Consider the following 8,526-nt stretch of genomic DNA (forward strand, 5'->3'; position numbering starts at 1 on the left):
ATTCTGGACACTGAAATTGTTTATTTTATGTTTTTACATATTCCACTTCAAAACAGTCTGTATGGTTTTCAGAATGTGAGGAACCAAAACCCAGCTATTGCTTGGTGCAGTGTGTGACATGGGAGATAATTTCCAGCAGCTGGAGCTAGCTTGTTTTTGTTTTTGCTACCATTAGTTTTTTTAGTTTTGCTACCATTTGCTAGCCATTTCAGTTAGGAATGTGGTATTTTTGAGAATTAGTTTCAGAAAAATTTGTGAGATTTTGTTTCAAATTAAGTAAATGGTTCTCCTAAAAATACATTGGAATATCTCTATTTATCATCTTGTTATGCTGTTTCCAAATGGGCTTTCTTGCACGTGGTTAATCATCAAACATATATTTAGGACTTGAAAATATCTTTTATCCCTTTTAGCATGGACATTTTTCACATTTTACTCTGTGTCCATATCTACTGAAATGGCTGTGGTATTTAGCTAACCAATAGCTAACTTCATTCTGTGGAGCAGTCTTTTGCTACAAAGAACAGTAAAGCAAAAATAACAGAAATTCAGTTTTAGAAACAAGCATGTAGGTGATACGACTCTACATGAAAATGGAAATCCAATTAAGTAGGAATTTGTTTATAGGATTTGCCACAAAAATCTGCCAAGAAGTACAGCAGTGGAAAAAAAGTGTCTTTAGTCCAGCAAAAGTGATACAAGACCTAATCGTTCTGCATACGGTGTGACAGTGAGAGACTTTCTAACTATGATCTCTTGTTGGTTTGTGTCTATTCCTTAATGGATTTAAGCATAGATTTTTGTTCTCAAGGTTTTGCCATTTTTAAGTACATGAGTGAGATTGATACATCTGTGTGGTCTGCAAGCCTAAGACCCCACAAATGGACATAGTCAAGTTACATTCTCATTTCATTTAATATCACATTAGGGATGGTCTTGTTTTTCAGCAAAATCCAAATCCATCTTGAAACCATCAAGACACGTTTGCTCTTCCCTGTCTGAAAAGAATTACCTCTGTGCTTCCTGCAGTTACAGCCTGGGGGACTGCTTTTTAGCCCATGTTGAGAGGAGGACTGTGAAGATGATCAGAGGAATGGAACACCTCTCCTGTGAGGATAGGCAAAGAGAGCTGGGGTTGTTCAGCCTGGAGAGGACTCGGGGTGACCTTACTTCAGCCTTTCAGTACCTGAAGGAAGTTGATAAGAAAGAGAGGGAGACTTACCAGGACCTTCAGGGATGGGATATGGCATAATGGCTTTAAACCAAAGGAGAGTAGATTTAGTTGCCCAGAGTAGTTCTGGATGCTCCATCCTTGGAAGTATTCAAGCCAAGGTTGGATGGGGCTCTGAGCAACCTGGTCTAGTGGAAGGAATATCTGCCCACAGCAAGGGGTTGGAACTGGGTGATCTGTAAGGTCCTTTCCAATCCAAGTCATTCTATGAATTGAAGATTCTATGAACGGCTGAGCATGGCCATGCAGCAAAGCAGAATGGGGTAGCTTTTTGAAGAAACTGAACCAGGAAAGTACTGCAATTTAGACTGACGTGTTTAAATTAACAGGAAAACCTAACCATATCATGCTTACTGCACCTTGCACTGCTAGCTGTTTCAGGGGGAAGAGGAAGAAGTAAACATCTGACCAAGAGAAGTGAAACCATTTATGTATATGCTGTTTTACCCGTACCTTCTGCTCTTGAGTCTTTCCTTCATTTTTCTTCCATAATGTTGGATATAAAATGCATAATTTTTTATACGGAGCAAGCTATAGAACCAGCTTGTGCTATATAACATTTGGAGACAAGGATGTGTCAGGCACTAAACACGCATAAGGAAGCTTGCTAATCTTCCAGTTATGCCAGCTGCATGTTGCAGCAATATTGATGGAGGAAGATTTGCAATCAACATGGTTTCTCTTGGTAGAATACCTCACATACCAACAGTCACTGGTATAACTAATTTCACATGGGAGGATTTGCTTAATTTAGCAAGGCAAGGATTCTGCAGGGATTGGCATGTTCCTGCCAATTGTATCAGGTAATGCTGAGCATGCACCTGCATTCCAGCCTGCCACCTGCATGCAGCCTGACTCAGACAAAATATGGTCTGCTGGCTCTAAGTTCTACGTACCTATTTAGGTGAACCCTAGCCAGAAATGTGAGCATGGCTGCAAAGTTTGTTAACAATGTTTTGCAACAGGCAAACTGTGTCAGGTCATTGGATCTCTCCCCATTTTAGACAGGATCCAGAAGTGGAAAGAAAGTACGAGCCTGCCAGTAGATCGTCAGTTACAGCTTTGCACTGGAGGTGTCCAAGAGCTGAGGGAAGAATGAGAAGGGTCTAATATGCTCAGAGCAATATTTAAATAAATTCCTGAATAAGGCCTTTTTACAATCATTTTCATCTTTTTTGATCTAACCACAGTATAATCTTAAAAGATGCTGAGCAAATTTTTAAAAAAGAAATTAATGTAACCTCTAACATTATAATGTACAATGTCGTTAAAATAATGACCCAAATAAATGCTTTTTCATTATAATTTGCAAGTGCTGTTAGTCATTGCTAATACAGCTGCAGAGGATGAACAAATAACATGCTATAATCCAAGTCAACACTAGAGAGCATTAAAATAACTAGATATGGCTGTTGTAATTTGATTTGTTGGGGAGGAGACCACTAGAAACCAGATCTGAGTATGCAGAACTATAAAATACTGATTAACCCTCTCAACCACTATGTGTACTTGAAAAGGTGAAAAAATACAGGAATTTTGTTGGAAAAGTAAGTGGCTTTATTTTAAACAGAACTTGTAAAAAGATTCAGCAAAGTTTTGGGAAATATTTTTTTTTTTTATCTTTGTGCTATCAGCCTTACAGTAGTGGTGCCTGTAACCTCTAAATAAGCATCTCTCCTCAAAAGCAGGGTCTAACATTTAAAACATGTCACTAAATGCATTGCACACAACATAATCCCGTCAAGGGCAGAGCTGATAGCGTCAACCTACAATAAAAACCTGTCCTGCTGTTCCCTCACTAAAATAAAAATGAATGAAATTGAGTCAAATTCTTCTTTGTTCCTTTGTGGACCTGGGAGAGTCACTGTTCTTGCCTTTGGATCATTTCAGTTTTGTGTTAGGAACTTCGTGTCTTCACTATTTTTTTGTGTCACACTATTATGTACCATAGCCAGCAATTCTTGGGAAGCTCCTATATATATATTCTCATCCTCAGGGTTGGGGCAGCATGTGCCCAGGGCAGCAGTGAAGGTGGTGCCACAGCACTTGGGCTCAGGGCTCCCAGTTCATGCTCCCATGGAGCTCACAGCCCACTGTCGCTGGCCTGCCATGTCTCTCACTTTGACTCCTGTACAGAGGGCAGGCTTCTTTTACAGACGCTTTCCTCAGAAGGGAACATAGAAATGGAAAATAATTGAATATGCTTTTAGAGTCAGATTACCTCTAAAAATTTTAATCACTTTTGGCTCCTTATAATGCTCTTTTCCCCCCCCCTCTTTAGATATGTGTTTCAATAATGCAATTTTTTGGCTTACCAACTGGAAAGAGCATTCACTATCAACAGTACAGGAAGCAGGCTATGTTCCTAAGACCAAAGCTTTCAAATTTCACCCAGGCACCCAGGTCCATCCACTCCAGAGGGTGGGGAGCGCTTAGACCCTGTGTATCTGCTAGAAGGTGATATGGTGGACACAAGCCAGCAGTAACACTGATGGGAAATAATGATGCTGCCGAACACTTTCTTTCTCATAGAATGGCACTTAATTGAAAACAGGCATCCAGCTCTGGAAGTGTGCATTCCATTACTGCCACCTCCTACTATGTCCTGTTTACCAAAACCTCCTGACACACTGAGTGCTTCTTGTCCAAGACAATATCCCACACAGTTCCCATCATCATTTACACAGCAAGATGTCTTGGAGATCTACTTTCAAAGCACACAGGGTTTGCTGTCACCTAGTTAGTCATTACTCAACAACTTAACTCAGAGATTCAAGTATTTATTTTCTGATATGGTCACTCCTTTGATTTTCCTCTCATCTTTTCTCTTTTAAAAGAAACAATCCTTACTGCCTATTCAATGTTCTATTGCTCATCAATATTGTTGCAAACAGAAGAATCACAGAATATTCTGTGTTGGTAGGGATCTGCAAAGACCATTAAGTCCAACCCTTAAGTGAGGGATCAAAAAACGGATCCAACACATGACCCTTGCGTTATTAACACTATGCTCTAACCCAGAAGATTTCTCCCTGCCTGCAGCAAACCTGTGGATTTGTAAAGTGATACCATTCACATCTGACATTTTTTGTAGGAACTATATAATGCAAAAAAATTCAGCTCCAAAACTGGATCAGCTAGCATAGCTGGAGTAGTTGTATAACCTGAATGTGGATAAACCTTTACAGCGTGCCTAAAGCATGTGTACTGAGAATTCAGTTCTAGATGGGGAAGAACAGGAGGAGGGAGAAAATGCTGCTAGCCTAACTTCTACATTGCTTTATCTCTCTGTTCAAGTGTTAATATTTCTTCCTCTTTCTGAATAACTTCAAGGACATTTTTATTGAATGCTTTTCCTATAGGTCACTGTTGTGGTCTGGCCAAACACCAGACATCCACAAAAACTGTTTGCTCACTCTTTCTTGCTACAGAAAGTTGGGCAGAGGACAGGGGGGAAAAAATTAACCAGGGGCTTATAAGTCAATATAAGAACTGGGAAAAAAATACTCTCAGAGCAAAACGTAGAGCCACTCTGGAGTGTGTGCACAATGGGAACGCACCCTGACAGCCCCCTGACCTGTATTAGTCATTTATCAGAGTTTTATTTTAATTGATTGCTGTCACTGCAACACTGCAGCAACAGCAATCTCAAGCAGGCATTTCCTGTTTTTCTTTCTCACATAGAGAAGCAGATGTTTTCTGAGCCATAAAACCAGAGTCAATCACTGCTCATAATGACACTGATAACAACATCCAGCCCCACAGCCTAATCCCCGGACTTCTCTAGCAAACCAGTCTGCAGCAATGAGACTACACACAACAAAAGCATGACATTTTCAAAGATGATCTTTCAGTATAGTTCAACAGGAATAAATTCTACGTAGAAAAGCATTTGGACCTCATTTTATAAACAAAGCTGAAATACCATGAGCAAGTCCTTGCAGGATGTGGTAGCTCCTTAAACTCATGGAACAAATATTTTGGGACAAAGGTAGGGACAAATAGATAGCATTGCTGTCCTTTCTGTAAGAGGTTGCTTGGAGAGCTTTTGACTCTTGCTTGTTGTATTGGACAAGAACCTACTATAATTGCAACATATTTTGATTGAAGCATAGCAAGGGCAGCTTCATTTGTGTAATGCCCAGTACAGCTTGCTATCACAGCCCTAGTTTTATAACCAACTTTCAGCATATAGTACATTTTCTGCTTATTCTAAAATTCTATTGAGTGTTGCAAGCAGTTCACCGTGATGGTGAAGAAAGACGAACAGATCTTCATGTGTGTCCTTCCCCACCACACCACTGTCCGTCTAGCAATCAATATGGTTTGTCCTAATATAAAACACCAGGCAGATATTGCAGGAGGAACTGTCTGGATGATGGCATAATTAATGAATTCCAGAGATGGGGGAGCTGAGAGGTTTTTGATTGACTTTGGTACACATCAGCCTGCATAAGGATAAAGTGTTGATGGAGGCTAGGTCAACTGGGCAAACTATTCTCCTGATGTTGCAGGCAGATTCAGGGTGGACCCCTTCGCTGGCAGGGATGTCTGCAAGGAACACTCACTTTTGGAGAGTGAGTAAAAAGCGCTACCATACAGACATGAAATCCTGAAGTACCAACATAGGTGCTTTCCTGCTTTGCAATTGGAACTTCTGTAAGGCCAAAGACTCTAAACCTAAACATTTCTAGCCAAACCTGCTTATATTGTAGCATTTTGGAGATCAACTGTTGACCAGTCTTGGACTAAGTAAACCTAGCTGCACCTAGACTTCCCTGAGAAATTTAGAAAGCAATTGTGGTCTCACTGAACTTTACAACTCAACAGGAGGGACATGACCTGACTATACTATAATCTATTGCAGTAGATGACAAAGTGATTATTTATTTATACTTCCCTTGCAATATTATTGTATCAGCAATAAATCTAATCATAATCATCCATGCAATCGCTGTGCTCTCCTTCTCATACATAGCTAAGAGCTTTCTCTCAACAACTCTTTCATAGGTACAAATTATGTAGCTGGATGTTTACTCTAGCAGTTCTATTCACTGCACTACAAATTTTAATTGCACAAAGAATGAAGATAGTAGATGAAGAGTAGCAGGCCTCTTTCTTTCTGCTAATATCTTCCTTTGTTGTGTAGTCAGAGCTCTATCCAGAAAGGTTTTTTAGGTTTTGTTGCTGCAGTTTCTGCTGGAGTCACTGCCAATATATTTTGCACATGTCTTGGTTTGGTATCATGGGCTTGTGTGTAGGGTATAGCAGCCAGTTCTATCAAGTGTAACTGCTTCTTTAATTAAAGGCAAGTTATTGCACTGTGACATTTCAGTGACATTCAGCACAATGAATTGCCAAAGCTGTCGGCAACACTCACTTTGTAATAGCTACGGTAAAATTCAGTGCCAGGTAGGAAGCCATTTTGCAGATTACTTCCTTCCACATGCTATTCTTGCTGCGCATTTTGTCACTGTGTTATGATTCCATTAATAAGCAGGGCTGGGAAAAGCTGACAGTATAGAAATACTCTCTACCAGTTCATTAAAAAAATTATCTTTTTATCTAAATTGAGGATACGGCAATCATTAATAACCATGAGTTTTTCAGCCTTTCATTAGCTTTCACTATGTATTCAAGGGATTTTCCATTCTTTTCCCCTTCTTTTCAGTCAAGGGCAGGACTGAAGAGCCTTTCATCTACTGAAGGTTTGCTTTTAACCATATGTGAAAGTGCAGCTTTTTCAGGTTACTCATCACTAATTGACTCAGTTAGCATCACTAACTGACTCCTACTATTTAAACGCACATAAATCTTGATCTTGCACTGCCTGTCCCCAAGTCAGAGCTCAGCTTAGTATATCAAAAATGTGTGATGGAAATTATCCATTATGATCTATTGGAACCTTACACTCATTATGACAAAAACAGTGAGATAATAAACCATTCTGAAGAGGAACACTAATTAGAAAATATTGTTCTTTTAAATTTGAACAGTTTAGTTCTATTTACAAATAGAACTAAAATAACTGCCAATCATCACAGAATCATTTCACTGAGAAATTACCCTTAAGATCATTGTGTCCAAGTGTTAACCTAACATTGCCAAGTTCACCACTAAACCATGTCCCAAAGTGCCACATCCACATGTGAGCACTTCCAGGGATGATGATTCCGCAACTTCCCTGGGCAGCCCGTCCCAATGTTTGACAACCCTTTTCTTGAATAACCATTTTCAAATGTCTAATCTCTCCTGATGCTACTTGAACCCATTGCTTCTGATGCTGTCACTTATTACTTGGAAGAACAGACTGACCAGGCTGCATTATCAGGTATTTGTAAAGAGCAATGCCCCTCCTCCAGACTACATACCCCCCACTCCCTCAGCTGCTCCTCACAGGATTTGTGCTCCAGACCCTTCACCAGCTCGTTTGCTCTTCTCTGGACATGCTCCAGCACTTCAATGTACTTCCTTTTGTGAGGGTCCCAAAAATGAAAGCACAAAATTTGAGGTGTGGCCTCACCAGTGCCCAGCACAGGGGGACAGTCCCTGCCCTGCTCCTGCTGGCCACAGCACTGCTGGCACAGGCCAGGATGCCATTGGCCTTCTTGGCCACCTGGGCACAGCCTGGCTCATGTTCAGCTCCTGCCACCAGCACCCCCAGGTCCTTTCCAGCCACTCTGCCCCAGCCTGTGGAGCTGTCTGGGGTTGCTGTGACCCAAGGGCAGGACCCAGCACTGGGCCTTGTTGAACCTCTCACTGTTGGCCTCAGCCGTGATCCAGCCTGCCCAGATCCCTCTGCAGAGCCTCCCTGCCCTCCAGCAGATCAGCACTCCCATCCAGCTTGGTGTCATCTCTGAACTTACTGAGGGGGCACTCAATGCCCTCATCCAGATCATCAGTGAAGGTACTAAATATGACTTGCCCCAGTGCTGAGCCCTGGGGAACAGCACTGGTGACCGGCCACCAGCTGGATATAATTCCATTCACTGCCACTCTCTGGTCTTTACTATCGAGCCAATTTTCTACCCAGAAAACAGTGCACCTGTGCAAGCCCTGAGCAGCTGGTTTCTCTGGAATAATGCTGTGGGAAATGGCCAAAGGCTTTTAAAATATATATGCAGAAAAAATACAGAGCCTTTCCTTTGTCCACTAAGTGTATCACCTCGTCATAGAAGAAGATCGAGTTGGTCAAGCAGGACCTGCCTTTCACAAATCCATGTTGGATGGGTGATGACACTCAGGCTGACCTGCTCTGCGACCTTCCCTGGCACCAAGGTCTGACTGACCACAGC

Source organism: Ammospiza caudacuta, chromosome Z, assembly GCF_027887145.1.
Source record: "Ammospiza caudacuta isolate bAmmCau1 chromosome Z, bAmmCau1.pri, whole genome shotgun sequence".
In the NCBI taxonomy this organism is placed as follows: Eukaryota; Metazoa; Chordata; class Aves; order Passeriformes; family Passerellidae; genus Ammospiza; species Ammospiza caudacuta.